The following is a 16961-nucleotide window of genomic DNA, read 5'->3' as shown; positions in this document are numbered from 1 at the left end:
AAAAAAATGTTTATTAAGCACCTAGTATGTGTTCACAGAGCTGCACACTGGGGTGAACAAGACATGTACCTCAATGAGCTCTTCCCTCTTGAAGGACAAACAGGCTCTTCATGTATGATAACCAGTATACAGAGTGTTATACATGGATGCCCCACCCCAGAGAAGGAACCATGCTTTCTGGGGGCCACCATGATGCTCCAACCAAAGCACAGCCATCTCCCTGGAAATGAGTCTGTTTAAATTTAACTCGAGGGGGAGAAACACAGCCGTTCCATTTCCAAACTGGAATTCTCCCCCATGTGTTTTTGGGAAGCACAGATGCCTTGGCGTTCTCCCTGTAACAATAACAGAGATCGTTCACAATTATGAATGGTCTTGGTTGACTTCAGCTCCAGCAAAAACCATGAATCACTTCATAACTTCTGAAATTACAAAGAAATAACAACAGTGTGACTGGGGGGGTGGGGATGGGACACATTGTGAAGCACAAAGTCATCTAAATTAAAACGTGCGTCCTTGTTTTGTTTATTGAGAAGGTGCACATTGTCAGTCCAGCTGATGGTGGAAAAAAAAAACCAAGTTAGTGTCTTGGTACCTGGGTCACTGCTTGTACAGTGGAGTTTGTGACTGACCACAGTACAACCTCCTTCCCTCCACGTCTCTCTCAGAGCTTTGGGCCAGAAACATTATTTTGTGTGTGCTCCTACATTTTATGGAAGCAAGAACAAAAGGAGGCGTATAGAATGAGGCACATGAGACAGACATGAGGTCTCTGTCATAGATCCTGTCACACCCTTTTGTAAGACTGCTTTTTTAGTAGATTGTTATGTCCTCCTCATATCAGGTGGCCAGATGAAGTTTTCAGAAGGTCAGAATCAGAGTCAGCTCCTCACCTTTGACAGCCTATGAGGCACCATCAGGACCTCACGGTTAAGCAAGGCTGAATGAGTACAGGTTAGGAGCTCATTTCTTTCCTCTTATTCCAGAAAAGCTTAGTCTCCCCTGAAGGCCACAGTAATCCACATGCCCACAGAGGCCCAGATGGCCACAAGCACTTCAAACTGAGACCAGATTGAGGCATGGAAGGGAGTCGTGGCAAGTGCTGCAGCCTTAGAGGCTTGCTTTCCCGTCCCATGAGTATTCTTCTTTCTTGTTAGGCACACCAACATAGCTATAAAAAAAAAAATGGCCAAATGGCTCTTCTTTTGGAAGACAGGCTCAAGGAACCGTGGCTTCCTTAAGTCAGCTTCTACTTGACTTGCTTCTGAAGGACACGAGATGACAGGCCACTGAAGACAGTGTGACAAGGCCTTCCTACACTGTTTTTACTATACAGTTACTATTTATTTAGTAAGGAAAACAGATACACAGACCTTACAATGAAAAGGAATAAATATAACCTGTGTTTAAATATAACTCACTGTTATTGTAACATGCCTAAGGTAATCGGGAAAAGGAAAGATTTATTTAGGTTTTGGAGACTGTGATCTCCAGTCAGCAGCAGCCAGGCTTTGGGGCCTGTACTGAGGTGGTGCATCACGGCCACATGGCCAAAGCACAGAAGAGAAGAAGCTGCTTACTTCCCGGCCAGGAATGAAAGAGAGGAAAAAGGAAGGGGCTGGGGTCCCACTGTCCCTTTAGGTTCATGCCACAAAACCAGTCCTCTCACACAGATCCCCTTTCAAAAGTTAGATCACCACCCGATAGTACCACAAACTGGGCACTGAGCTTAACACTTGGGCTTTTCAGAGAAATTCCAGCAACTTGACCTCTAGTACTCCAAGGAAGCCATACTGGCTTGTGGAATATACATGTCCAGACTCCTTTCATTGTATATGTATATGTTTTTAAACAAGCATAACATCATACCACAATATATAATTTTGTTGCCTGTTTTTATAATCAGTTTATGTTCTGAACATCTCTCTACACTAACACGTATAATTGCATGTTACTTTGTAAGCCTTTTGAACGTGTATGTAGGTGTTTGGAAGGTCTTACCTTATGTTCCTTTCTCTGCCCCGAGAGACAGAGACAGCAGAAAATACACATGTCTGTTGCATCTCAGGTTCACATTTAGACCTTGCAAAGTTTTGAGCTGGACAATCCAAGATAGTGAGCCTCAGACCCTTCCTACTTTGAGCTCTGATTGGGATCTAAGTCCAACCCAGATGTTGCCAAAGTAGGTGCCAGCTCTGTAAAATGCACATTGACACTGTGGAAATCATGGGGAATTGCTCTGATGGCATTCAACCACTGAGCAGGTAGTCTCAGTAGAAAAGAAAAAGGATCATATTTTAAAAGAACTCCTTTTGATGATTAGGCATTTTCATAAAAAGCAGCCATGGCTGGGTGTGATGGCATACTCCTATAATGTAGCACTCAAGAAGGCCGAGGCAAAAGGATGATGAGTATAAGGCTAGCCTTGGCTACAAAACAAGCAAGGCCCTGTCTCAAAAAAAGAGAAATAGAAAGGAAGCATCCAAGTCAGTGTTTCCCTTGCCACCGTTGGATTCTGGCAATGGCTAAAAACCCTGCAAGGAAAGATGGTCTGAGGATGTGTGGGACAGGCCACACGCACCCCAACTCTTAGGCTAGGGGAGGCCTGTCCAGGCACTGACAGATGCAAATGTTTGTTCCCTTTCCGAACCTGTCCCCTAAAGGAGCTGCGGTATCACATTCTTTGAAGTTTAAGGAAAATTGTTTCAGAGATGAGTTCTAGAGATAATGCCTGGATGTTTATTATTCTCTGTCTCAAGTAGATTGGCAGATATAGCAACCACTGTATCTAACCCAGATGCTAGAACATTACAAATGTCATTGTTAATTGCTTCTGGAGGTTTCAGCCAGGGTCTCTTTCCCAACCCTCAATGCTATTGACATTTATTCATTAGACAGTAAGTGCTGTAAGAAGCTCTGGGGATTTCTAGACCTTCTGAGTGCCCTCATGAAGTTTTGGGGTACAGGTATCCCAGGTTAAGGGACCTATTGAATGTTTACTTACAAAGAAAACAATGTAATAAGGAAGCAGCACCCCATCACCTTGCTATGCCCTTCAGAGGCTTGTTTACAGTTCTGAAAGTCCTGTGAGGTGGTAGTGGCACATGCCTGTAATCCTAGCAGATCTTGGATTTGAGGCCAGCCTGGTCTATACTTAGCAAGGTCCTATCTCAAGAAAGCAAATAAATAATCAACCAAGTGAGGTCATGCACAGCATATCTTAGGGAATTGGGCAGTGGCTCTGGTGATGCCCCATGGCAGAGGAGGAAGCAGTGATGTATCTCATCAGCCGTCCTTGAACCATGCAAAATGGAATCTTAGGTCCGAAAGGATGCTTATAGGTCAAGCTTCTGAGTCATAAGAACCACTTGCACTTGGCCTGTGGCTGTGAGCGAATGATGAGGGAACTGTCTGGTCAGTGAAGGCAGGAGGCTTCATACACATACCCTGCATTCCGGATGGTGCCTAGCCAGCCCTGATGGAACTTGACATAGGATATTGGAACACTTTCTCAAGTGCATGGAAAATCTCCCTCAGTAGTCCCCAGGGAAGTGGCCTCTCACCATTGAAGGTATGCAGATCTCTAAGAGGCAGGCTAGAGTGGACTCCATTCCCTGGGCTGGCAACATTTGCATGTGGAGGCACTCTCTGTCTCTGGGTATCCAAGTCAGTTCAGCAGCCAGGCAGGCGTTGGGCACACTGGCAATGCTTCACACCAAGGGAGGCGTTAGGAATGGGGTATTGGTTTTCAGCCACTTCCCTAAAATGGCTTGAATTTTGTCCCATTAGTCCTATTTTGTCCCATCATAGCCCTCTTTGACTGCCTTGTTCGGTGGTGTGCCCCATACATATTGTACATCTAAATTATGTCATTTGGGTGACATTTCTTACACTGTCATGAATTTTTTGAATCTTATGTTTTATGTTCACGTTGCCAGTTCCTCCACGGAATCTCTACAGAGAGCTCTACAAGCTGTGACGCAGTCTTGGTTTAGTAGGGTGATCTTCTGGTTCAGGGGAACTCATGGTCAGGCATAAGTTGCTCTGGCCAGGGTCATCCCTCTGAGTGGGTATGTTGAGGGTAATCAGAGAACTGCAACAGGACTGTGACTCAGTTTACCTCAGCTAAGGAAGACTACTGCTGTGTAGAACAGAAAGGAAAAGCAGGTAGAAGCCAAGGAATGGCAGGTGTCTCCAGAAGAATGTCTCTTCCAAGCAAAGTGCTAGAGAGGCCCACAGAAATCCACAAAGATACCCCCACAACAGACTGCTGGCAATGGTCGAGAGACAGCCCGAACTGACCTACTCTGGTGATGGGATGGCCAAACACCCTAATTGTCGTGCTAGAAACCTCATCCAACTACTGAGGGATCTGGATGCAGAGATCCATGACTAGGCCCCGGGTGGATCTCTGGGAGTCCAATTAGCGAGAATGAGGAGGGTTTATATGAGCGAGAATTGTTGAGACCAAGGTTGGATAAAGCACAGGAACAAATAGCCAAACGAACGGAAACACATGAACTATGAACCAATGGCTGAGGGGTCACCAACTGGATCAGGCCCTCTGAGTGGGTGAGACAGTTGATTGGCTTGATCTGTTTGGGAGGCATCCAGGCAGTGGGACCGGGTCCTGTGCTCATTGCATTAGTCGGCTGTTTGAAACCTGGGGCCTATACAGGATCGCTTGGCTCGGCCTGGGAGGAGGGGACTGGACCTACCTGGACTGAGTCTACCAGGTTGATCTCAGTCTACGGGGAAGGCTTTGCCCTGGAGGAGGTGGGAATGGGGGGCAGGCTGGGGGGAAGGTGAGGGGGGCGGGAGGGGAGAGAACAAGGGAATCCGTGGCTGATATGTAGAACTGAATTGTATTGCAAAATAAAAAAAAAAGAATGTCTCTTCCAGGGGACGACAGTAGCACCGCTGGTGTCTTTAGGGCTCCATAGTCTGTACTGAGGACCACTGTGTCCTTGATGGCCCAGGCTTCGCTCACTGCTTTGTAGAGTGGGGACAGAATGAGCACCAAGCAATCCTGCTGATGTGGCCCAAGAGAGCCATGCCGGACTCTTCTATAGACCTTATGCTACTCTGCTCCTACAAGTTGCCACTTAGGGTAGGCAGCAGTGCTGAGATATAAACTGCTGCCACTGTCTGAGGTAGGCCACCATGATGAGCAGCAGGGCAAAGGGGTGAAGATCACCTTCCTCCCATTTTTCTCCTCTTCCTCCCCCTCCCACTTTGGATCTCTTTTCTTCCTTCCTTCCTTCCTTCCTTCCTTCCTTCCTTCCTTCCTTCCTTCCTCCTCCTCCTCCTCCTCCTCCTCCTCCTCCTCCTCCTCCTCCTCCTCCTCCTCTTCTTCTTCTTCTTCTTCTTCTTCTTCTTCTTCTTCTCTCTCTCTCTCTCTCTCTCTCTCTCTCTCTCTCTCTCTCTCTCTCTCTCTCTCTCTCTCATTCACGTGCATTTATTTTCCTTTGAGGCAGGAGCTTGGAGATAGCCCAGGCTAGCCTCAGACTTGAGATCCTCCCTCTTTCAGGCTCATAAGTTTGGGATTACATACCTGTGCCATTGTGCCAGGTTCAGCCTTACTCCTCAAGGCTTTCCTCAGCCTTGGGTGCCCTCTGCCAGTCCTCCTGAGCAGGTTGAAGAGTGTCTCCATCTGGTACTAGCCTGTGGATGCTTCTGCAAATCTCGCTAGTCTTTATAATAAAGCCTCATGTCTGTGGCTTTTGTTTCCACTGTATTTGCTTTCATCATTCACTCTTATTTAAAGTATGAAGTACTGATTTTCCACTTAAGATAGAGATAGAAATTTTCCTCTTAAAATAAGGAGATATTTTTGTTTCTGATTTGTATAATGAAATCAAAGTACTACTAAGCAAGGTCGTGAGAGCTGGAGTTTAAAAGCTGCTGAGCTAGGCCTCTTCCCTTCTCTACCCTGCAGTCCTCTGTCCTTCTTGCCAAGGCTGCAGAGAAGGTGTTTTGATTGAGTATGTGTGTGTGTTTATATATACTCATATGGAGCTCTCAGGTCCAGGCCTGGGGGAGCTGAACACAAGCAGAAAGATGCTGTCTGCCGGCAGAGAGCCTGGCAGGAGCCTCAATGGGAGTCCGTGCTTAGGGAATGGAAATGCTGTGGACATGGAGGATCCCTGTGACATAAACAAGAAGGTTCCCTGGCCTCTTTGAGGGTTAGGGGCACAATGCTAGCCCCTCAAACCTTTCCCTTCACAGTATACAACAGCCCCAGGGCACAGCAACTGTAGCAAAAGTACTGATACAAAGCACCTTCTTACGACACACGGGTGCTTAACCCAGATCATCTCCTTTACTTGTGATACTCTTAAGAGGTGGTAGGAATTGTGGTAGTAAGAAGACCAGAGGAAGAAGCCATGGTAGCTCGTGCCTGTAATCCCGTCATCATTCAGAAGGCTGAGGCAGGACTGCTCATGTTCAAGTCCATCCTTGGCTACATAATGATTTCCAAGCCAGCCTGAGACCTTGTCGGAAAAAAAGAGGATATAAAAGATGTTAATATTTTTTAAAGAACTATCCCCACACACACACTCACAAATGGTCTAAAACTTGATCATGAACCCTGTGTCAAAATCCCTGATGCCTTCTTTGTAGACAGAGTTTGACAAGCTGATTCTGAAATTCATTTGGAATTTCAAAGGACCAAGAATAGCCAGTTGCAGCGCTAGAAAAGAATAAAGTGAGACTCCAGCTTGACAGTTCAAAACTCACTACAAAGCAGTGGTGATCAAGACTGTATGGCACTGAGATGAAGCAGTGGAACTGAGATGAGACTCCAGAAAGAAACGCACATGTCTATGTCAGAGTGATCGTGTCATGACGAAAATGTCGTCTTTTCCACAAATGGATCTGGGAAAACTGGATAACCAGAGATATGTGAATATAGTTGGGATCTCACATTGTATACAGAAGCCACCTCAAAAGACCTAAATGGAAGGACAAGGCTACAAAACACAGGGTGAGTCTTCATGAAATGTGGCTAAGAAATCTAAAGGGTAACAGAGAAAACCACATAAATCAGACTTCATCAAAAATTAAAGTGTTAGTGCTGGGAAGAATACAAAGACACCCAAGAAATGGGAGGAAATATTTAGAATCCAGTTATCTATCTGATCTTCAGTTTGGATATAGACTATATGAGAACTCTTACACCTCATTTATAAAAACAAATAAACCAATTAAAATAAGCACAGGGTCTGATAATCACTTCTCCATCATTAGCCAGCAGGGAAATGAAAATCAGAACCCCAGCCACCGTGTGGTACTTACTAGGATGCTAACAAAAGTGAAATGACTGGTGAGTGAAGATGTGGAGAAACGAGTGGGAATAGAAGAGGGGGAAACCTGCGGTTCTTTAGATGATCAGCCATACCGTTATGGTATAAGCCAGAAATTCCATTCCGAGTGTACACCCAAGGGAAAAAAAACGTAAATCCACACAGTCTTGTACAAAAATATTAATGGAAACACCATTTATAACAGCCAAAGAGTAGAAGCAATCCAAGTGGACCAAAACAGAAAAAGAATGGATGCAGATAGTATAGTGGTGGAATATTATCCAACCATTAAAAAAAAAAAAAAGTACTAATACATCCTGCAATGAGAAAATACCATGTAAGAACTCAATCAAAAAAGACCATGGTATACTATTTTGCTCAAATGAAAACAGACAACAGATAGTAATACTAGAGATAGGTGGGAACATGAGGAGGGGGAGCAAAAGATGAAGGCTGCAGGTTTCTGTTTAAGGAGCTGAAAGTTCCAGAATTGACTATGATAGTGATTGCACATATTTGAATGCCCAAAACCCACTAATTATAAATCAAATTGTAGTAGGTCTTTTTTTGGACTGCCAGCTCCCAAATAATGACACGGAGACTTCCTTATTAGTTATGAAAGCTTAGCCTTAGCTTAGGCTTGTTACCAACTAGCTTTTAAGTTAAATTTAATTTAATTTAATAAACTAGCTTAAATTAACCCATTTAAGACACCATGCACAAAAATAAAATTAACCCATTTTATTGTCACAAATCACCCATTGCAATGGGCCCTAATGTGAAACACTCCCACTTTGCTCCTGAGGAAACTGAAGCTGAGTGACCCGAGGTGGTGTTACTGTTCCTCACGAACACATAAGGACAGTGAAGCACAGAACTGGAGCTCTGACTGTAGAGACACCGCTCTACCTGACAGAGGCAGGATGGCAGACTTCACTCTGAGCCTCCGAGTGTGTTCGCTGCATGTAAAGAACGGGTCCCTGAGCTTCCAAGTGTGTTCGCTGCATGTAAAGAACGGGTCCCTGCTCCTGGGGAGCTTGAGTCCCCTCAGTTGCGTATAGGGAAATAAACTGGTGGAACACCATCTAGGTGACTGTCTAAACTAATTCACTCTAAATCAGGCTCCCATTCCTGGGCCTCAGTGCCTTCATCCTTTGAACCATATCTCAGGCTAGATGTAAGAGGCTCCATCTTGTAGGCCTTGAAGCAGTAAGACTGTGGACAGCACTTAGCAGTAAGAAAAAGAAACTTATGACAGATCTCTCTGTGATCAGGCCCCACTGCCAACAAGACTGTGGAGCATCTTTGCTGCTGGCTGGAATTACATCCATCCAGAGCAGTAACCATGGTTACCTCAAGCTGATGAGAAGCTCTGATTAGCAATTGTGCCTCTGGCTTTGCTTAACCAGGGTTAGAAATCAGATCTCACATTGTTTGAAACACACTGTGTGGTAGAACAATCTCTATACCCTGTTTACTGGGGCCACTGGGTAGAGAAGGCCACTTTCAGGTCTGGGGGCCTCCACCATTTTGGCATATTTTCCAAGATCATTTGACCCCCATGGGACTGACCTTCCCTAGGATTCTGGCTTCCTAGGATCACTTAGGTCCTAGCTAAGGATATCATTTCTCAGCACATAGGAGTTTGCTGTTGCAGGCCAAAGCCACATAGGCAGAAGAAGGTGGACCGGCCACCAATGCCAAGCTCTTGGGAAGACACATGGGGCCACAATATTCAGTGCTACTCCCAGTTCTTTTTCTATGGCTGTGCCTGGGTCCCATTATTAGCTCCAGCTTCAGTCATGGCTGGAGAACTAGGAAATAAGCCCATTTGGGAATAATGAGAGAATGCTGTACCGATGCCTGTCACCACACCTGCCTCGGGTCTCCGCCATTACTGGTTTCTCCAGCAGTGACACATACATGTATTTCTAACAGTTTAATGCAGTAGTGCCTTTGAGATGGGTCTACACAGAAGTCTAAGGGCAACTGAGCAAAGAAAAAAGATCATTTTTCTTTATGGGAACTTTGGTTTGTCTAAAAGATGCCTCTCCTACCACTGTGGACACAGGGAGGTGTGGCCTGTTTTACTCAGTCAGGACAGAGCCATCCATCGAGAGTCCTTGAGGGAGTGCTGCCTTGATTCCGTGAACCTCCTAAATTCTAGTTGTATGGATTTGTCTGGATCATTTAATGTTCCTTTGGTTCAATCCAGTGAGGTAACACTCAGTTCTTGTGTGGAGAACTTGAGATCCCTGACCAGTTAGAGGCTGATGCACCTTCAGGCATTCAGAAAACCTTGATCACCGAGTCATCCACTAGCTCACAAACATCGCAGGGATGGCCCTGTGTATGCTGAGAATACGAAGGACGGTAATGCAAAGATGCCTGTGACCCCAAACGAAGTAACAGCTGTACCTAGAAGGTGGACTTTGTACCACAGCAGCAACGTGAGGGGACACACAAATGCAAGAAATGCTTGGCCTGAGGAGAGGCAGGACCCAAGGAAAGCTCTATGAACACGTGGCATTTGCGCTGCCTCAGAGGAGTCAGTAAGATTTGGAAACTGTCTTTTTGTGTCAAAACATGGCCCACTGAGAGCAGAAAACAGAGTGATTGAGACAGCCACCGGTCCAAGTCTATAGGTCAGGCTTACACTAAACCCACTGTAATTGTGAGAAGTTCTCGGAAAGAAGACGCAGCTGTTGTAAGGAGGGATTGGTGGGCACTTTAGATTGGACATGATGACTAAGGAGTTCCAGGACTCAAACTCAGATACTATGTCATGATCCATTCCCTCAACGACTGCCCTGGTTCCTCCATGCTGAGGCCTCTGCAGTGCCTGTGGGTGGGTGAGGGAGGAAGTCAGGGCTCCCAGATCCCTGGGTCACCTAGCTTGCTTCACAACCTATCCGCTGCTGCCAGTACTGCAGGGCACATACCTGTCTGCATCCCCAGTGGGAAAACATGGCTGACTGCAGTACCCTCTTTGACATGATGTCAGAGATGCGCTAACACCCACACTCTCCCTTCTATCCAACTGCTCAGAGATCGCAAGACTCGCACCCCCCCCCCCCCATCCAAGCAGCTGGTAAGCTTCCTCCAAAGGTCATGTTACAGGCAGCCCATGTTTATATCTGCCAGCTGTAATCACAGAGGCATCAGTTGGGGAAATCTCTTCTCAGGCATGCCTGTGTTCATAGTGACATGCCCAGGTCACAATCTGCAACATCACAGCTCTGTACCAACATAAGGATCCTGTTACAGACACCCCTGTCTCTGCTATTGCTGGTGCACAGCGGCTGCTGTTAGATGCTGGGTGATCAGGTTCAGTGTCTCCAGGCTAAACATGATCAAGCAAACTCCGCAGCTGGGAATGAAGGAGTTCAGGAGCGCAAATCTCCCTCCCAGTGGGTTCCCCTAGAAAAAGCTCCTGCACTACTCTCCAGTGCCTGCCAAGGACCTTGTTCTCCGTGCTTCTGCATTCCCTCACATGCCCTCCTGCCCCCGGAATCTGCTGCACAGATCTGCTGCTGTCCTCTGTCCTCCCTGCCCCACCCCCCTTCCCCTACTGCAGCCCTCCTCTCCTTCTCTTCCAGCGACAGGAGCAGAAGTTTTGTCTGTTGATCACTCAGTGAGTTAATCAAGTAGGACTTTCATTATGTAACATTTCATACACGTGAAAGGATATACCAGTATATGGTCTGAAGAGTCGGGTGCCCGCTTGGCCAAGTCAGGCCCCCATGTGGCCTTCCTGATGAGTAACAGCTCTAGTTAGCCAGATCTTCTCCTCCCTGCTCAGTTTTATCCTGTTCTGCTGAAAGTCTTTGCCGAGCTCAGCTCCCTTTGCCTGTTGTTCCTGTTTCCACGTCCCCTCAGCATGGCCCAAGAGCTGAGCACACAGGCTGGGAATGACCACCTGGGGAAGTCGCCTTACCCTGCTGCCGCCCTGCCTTGGGGCGCATGGTTTCCTTTACCTAGAATAACCCCACCCACGTGCCCCACATCTCCAGCTGTCACACCCACCTTTGCTGCTCGGCCCAAAGTGTCATGGCTTTCCTGGAGCCGCACTTGACTTTGCCCAGCCCTTTGGCTTCCTTCTCTCTTTGGCCCGTTTACACCTGGGGTTTTCTTTCCCTGGTGGCATAGCTGACATTCTGCTCCCTTTGGTTAGGGTGAATTTTTTTCCAGATTGTCTCTCCCATACTTGATAATTAGCTTCTGCTCAGCCCAGCCTTCTAATTGTACAGCTTAATGGAGCTCTACAATTGTGCACAGTAGATGGTCAATAAAGTATAAGATTAGGATGGGTTGGGCTTCTAAAAGCCCAACTCACATCTTCCCTGAAATCCTTCAAAGATGAGCATCCATCCGTCTTCCCAGCAAGCTAATGGCTTCTTGGTAGCAGTGTAGTTGATACTTGACAAATACTGGCCAAATTATAAACATCTGTAAGCAGTCTGCCCAAAATGGAGAATTAGAATTAGTTCTATCTAAGACAGAAGGCTAGTAATGATCAGTTCTTTAAAACATACTCCCTATCTAACATTTAGAATTATAGACTAGATATATAAAGGCAAAGTAATCATGGCATTGAATGTGCATTTTTATACAGGTACACTGAGGATAAAAATCCTCAAAAAGTCATTTATGTAAAGGCATGAAGTATGTCTGTGGTCTTCTTTAAGGCTATAGGGTTCTGAGGGAGAATTTTATCCGCCTGGTCCTCAGATGGCAGTGCCTTTCATAAACACAACCCACTTTGCTTTAGACAACACTAACAAAAACATGCACCACTCTGAAACAGCTTTTAACAGTAAAGCATATTTATGTCCCGTCCTCATGCTAAGTACAAACTACATTTAGGGTAATTAATCTGCAGAACCCCCTTTCACTCATAGCTGTCATTTCTAGTTTTCTGTGTGCCCTTCTGATGCCTGTCAATGTGTGTCAAAAGAAACTTTCGCTTCTGCCAGAAATACAGTGAGGTGCTGTCGTCATCCGATCATGAACATTGCGCTTGATAGGCAGGCTTGGGAGCAGCTGCTGTGTGAAGGGATGTGCCGAGAGAGCAGCGGCAGACAGGAGAAGAGCTGGTGTTTCCCAGATGCCTGCTCCAGCCCAGAGGCTGGGTTTCCTCAAGACGGCAGTGGTGGAGCTAGCTCTGCCATGTGGGGTGGGGAAGTAAGCAGTACACACACAGAAAGCCAACAGGTCAAAGAGAAGTAGGCTGTGAGGAGAATTTCAGTGGAGTCGGAGGGCAGACAGAACTGTGATTTGCTGGGAATGATCAGAGATACCATCTCTGAGGTAACAGAGCATCTCCAGGTGAGCAGAGAGATGAAGGAAGTTCTCTAAGCAAAGATGGGAGTGGTTTGGATGTGTTCACAAAAAGAAGCTAAGCCGGCAAGGTGGTGCACACAGAGGCAAGCAGATCTCTTGTGAGTTCCAGGCCAGCCAGAAGCACATAGTGAAACCCTATCTCAAAGTAATAAAATAACCGGACAAGCTGCGTTTGCTGGAACACTCCCTATAATCTCAGCTACTTCAAAGGCTGAAGCAGGAGGATTGCAAATTTCAGGCCAGCCTGAGGAAAATAACAGTACCCCCATCTAAAAATCTCAAAATGGAATGCGGGGAGGAGGAAGAAGGGACAGAAGGACAGAGGGGAAGAGGGAGGCAGGAAGGAGGTCTTTGTGACTAGAGTACAGTAGAGTGGGGCTGGGAGATAGAGTCAAGGAGGACCGGAGGCTGGGGTTGGTCCATATGGGAGGCAGTGGTAAAGACCTGCGCTTTTATTTTGAGTTTGGTGAGAGCCTTTGGGGATATCGATCACCTACAGATCCAGAGATGGGAATGGAAGCAGAGAGATCATTGGGGGACCGGTGAAGTCATCTCAGGAGGGGCCATGGGAGCCCAGAACAGAGAAGGAGGGTTAGGAAAGTGGAAGAGTAGGCAGGCTCTGAATGTGTTTTGAGGTAAAGCAGACAGGACTTCCTTTCATGTTCAACGTGGGTGAGAGAAGTCAAGGGTGAATGGAAAGTTTGGGGCTAAGGAGCTGATAAAAATGGAGATGGTGCTCACTGAGATGTGGAGGAAGGTAGGAACCACGCAAAGGCAGGAGCTTGCTGGCCTCTGGAAACTGTCTGCCCCTCAAGTTCATAGTAGACTGGCACATTGCTCTTTGCCTGTGAGTCCAAAGGTGGCCTCAGCACGTCAAGACTGACCTTCAGAAATCTACTCATAGAGTGACAGGAGCTTTGCTGTCGCTGGCAGAATGCGTATTGAATGTGGGTTAGAGAGGGCTAGGGTAATGGGGTTGGTTAGCCCCTGGGCCAGCACTGCCAGAGGGAATGTTAGGGAGCTCCTGGCTGCATGTAGCAGAAAACCCAACTCCAAATGGCTCAGGTAAACTGTGCATGAAATTATAACCACATATCAAGAAATATAAAATTCAGCAGTCCTAAGGCTGCCCAGTGAAACTTGTCAGGGGCCTATATCTTCTGTTTGCCACCCTCAAAGTTAGCTCTGCACTTTGACAACTCTGAGCATCAGGTTTTGAACATGAAAATCCAGGGCCATGTGAGGACCTAGCCTCTCTTGTTTCAGACACCCCACAGATACAGTTGTTTTTACATCTCATTGTACAGACTTGGGTCCCAGAGCTCTTCCTAAGCCATCATTGGTTAGTGCGATACAGCTGCATGATGAATTCAGACCAATCAGGTGTTGTAGATACCAGATCATGGGTGGGACTTGGTCAGCAAAGAAGAAAAACATGGTAGATGACTGGGCCACCAACAGTATTTGCCCCCATCTTGAGCAGTCAAAAGGAATTGCCCCTGAGAAGTAGGACATGGGTATATAGGTGGTGGATGGCTTGAGCTGATGCACAGGAGCATCGAAGGCATGAGAAGTTGGAGGCTGATGCGCTGCCCACACTGTGGCAAGGAATGAAAGCCTTAAGATGGAACCATAGCCTCATACCTTACTAGTGACTTTGGATGATTGGAGGTCCTCAGAGATTCCTTCTAGGCCTATCCATCATCTCCAGGAAGGAATTTGTCAAGAATGTGGGGTCCTGGTAAGTTAGAATAGAAATACCACTTGTGGGGAAATGGGGATGTCCTCAGCTTAGCTCTTGTGTCCGATGCCAGGTTTAGTGTGCTGACTCTGGGTAAAAAGCAGAGTAGGGCTGAGCTCCGCTTTGGAAAACCTAACCAGAAACTGAGACTGATTGCTGGTCATGCCTGTTTTCCTTCAGATCCTGTATCACACTCTTTCAGTCACAAATGACAGAAACCCTGTCCACACTGCTTAGATAAAGAAGTTTAGCACAGGCATCGGATAGCCTGGTCCCAAGGGCTCCTAAGGTATCTTCAGGATCTGCTGTCTTCCCTCCCTCTGCCCTGCCTTCCTCCAGGTTAGCCTCACACTTGGGGCTCAGTCCACAGGACCACAGGATGACAGCCTCAGCCTCAAATCCCCAAGTGTGCCAGGAGAAGTCTCCTGCTTTTCAGGGTTACTTGCTGTCCAACTGTGCAGCAGCTGTGTGGTTCTGGGGGGGAGGGTAGTTTAATATGGCCTAGGCATTCCCAAGAGCTGGGGAAGAGTAGCCTCCAAACGCCTAGTGCTGGCAAAAGGTGAAAGAATAGATCCTAAGTAATACAAGATATTCTGGCCAAGATACCACCCCAAAGTCTAAGAAATGTCCAAGAGTTTGATTCACTGTCCCTTCGATGTGTGTTACAGACTAGAATGGGCTAGCACAGACATCGCACTAACTCTCGTAGTATTCCTGGAGAGGAGAGGGCGGGAATCATCTTCGTAAGATGAAGAAACTGAGTCATCTGGATAGAAACTGGCAAGTCCGTCTTACGATCCCCCAAGTCTAGAGTTCCTGCCCACTGCGTCCACGGCTAACTGTGAGACCGCGTGCATGTTTGACTAAAGTTCCTAAAGAGCACAAATGAAGTTCAGTTGGAGAGTCAGCTTGGGAGCCGCAGTCACTAGAGGCCTTGTGATATGTAAATGGTAAAATAAAGAGATTCAATTAAGCTCAAGGGCATGTTTTAATAACAGTTAATTAACTTTTCCAAGACAGTCAGCAAATATTTTCCCTTTCTGCTAAGATGGGTTCTAAGAAGGTTTGTAATACAGAGCCCCAGGTGGTCATGCACAGGCAGGATTCCCCGACAGCCTCCCTCAGGAAGAATGATCTGCTCCTCATCCCCAACCCATGTCAGACTATTGTTGGCTGGTGGTCTTGCCTGCCAGATGGCAGGAAGCAGTCTGCTCTGAAGACCCAGAGGTACTTAGCCTCTCCCTGTAAGAGTCAGCCAGTGCTGTGGGGCCCCTCTGCCCACGTTCCCATCAGCCTATCATGCTTAGCTTCCTGAGCTCTGCCTCCAGCTGATCAACCAGGCTGCTGTTGTCTTGGATGAACACATGGCTCCAGATCATCCCCGCTAGACTTCCAGGTGTTGTTTTTTAAGAAACTTTTCTGGGGCCCAGACAAAATGAGAGCCTTCCAGCTACTGTCTCCAACCCCTGGAAGACTTGTATAAACAACAGGTTTGGCCCCTTCAGGAAGAGGAGCAGTGGGAAAATGATAGAATGTCTAAGAAAACATCCTCCTGTCCTCATAATAGGGCCTCTGAGAAGGTGCTGGAGGGAACTGTACTTCAATGGGCTGATGGAGCCAGACCGTGTGCTTAGGATACCTTGAGACCATATCTGCAGGTACGAGGTACATCATGTACACTGTACTCTGCACTTCTTGGTTATTAGTCTTGGGTGGCAGAGCACTCAGCACAGGGTGGGACAGCCTCTGTGAGCTGGGTTTTCTAACTCCAGTCTTTGATGTTGGCCCCAGATGCCAGGCTGCGCCAGACTTTTTCGGTCAGGACTATGGAATTCAGTAAGTAAATTTTCTAGCCAGCTTCATCAGTGAGCAGAGCCATCCATATGCTCCAAATGAGGGGTGCACAAAAGTGCCCAGTTAGAGCACATCTTCCCAGCCACACAGCTCGGCTCCACCTCCTCGTACTGTGTGGACTCAAGTGAACAAAGTGATCTCTGGCAGCCTCCGCTTGTCCTCTGTAGCACAGCCTGGCTTAGGCTGCTGTGAGGGCGAAAGATGTCACACATCACCCACTGAGCACGACATTCGGGACCATCATTCCTCACTGGTCACAGGTTGTGCACCTCCTCCATCCCATGGCATCTTGGGAATGTTGCTTTGGGTGCCAGCCCTACATGAACCTTACCGAGTTGTCAGACATAGGGCTGACTACGTCCCTCTCAGAAGACCCAAGAAGATTCGCAGATGCCTTGCACATCCTTCCTCCTGACTGGAAGGTCAGAAGGGAAAGACACCCTGCTGCTCTGCTGTGCACTGGCCTGCTTTTGCACTGCTCACTGGGGTCTTTCCTACAAGTGGACTCTAAGTCATCTGGAGGAGACTGTACTGGAGCCAGATCCTGAGGCTACAGGGATACTTGGGGCTGATGCTTGCCTCTGCCAGCAGCTCTACTATGGAATTGCTCTCACTTGACCTCAAAGTGTCCCACAAGATAAAAATGGCACCAGGCATCTCCAGAGCTAAGGATGTGAGCAGAGAACAACCCCAACCCCCTCTTGCCCATCCCAGGT

General features: G+C 47.1%; 1 protein-coding gene across 3 annotated transcripts in view; it reads left to right on the top strand.

Moving 5' to 3' along the window:
• Gnao1 (G protein subunit alpha o1) overlaps positions 1–16961 on the top strand; it is a 160265-nt gene that overhangs the window by 41928 nt on the left and 101376 nt on the right. The window lies entirely within an intron of this gene.

Source organism: Peromyscus californicus, unplaced genomic scaffold (genome assembly GCF_007827085.1).
Source record: "Peromyscus californicus insignis strain IS unplaced genomic scaffold, ASM782708v3 Scaffold_8__1_contigs__length_139910024, whole genome shotgun sequence".
Classification (NCBI taxonomy): domain Eukaryota; kingdom Metazoa; phylum Chordata; class Mammalia; order Rodentia; family Cricetidae; genus Peromyscus; species Peromyscus californicus.
Note: the sequence above shows the minus strand (reverse complement) of the source record. Positions and strands in the feature narration are given on the sequence as shown.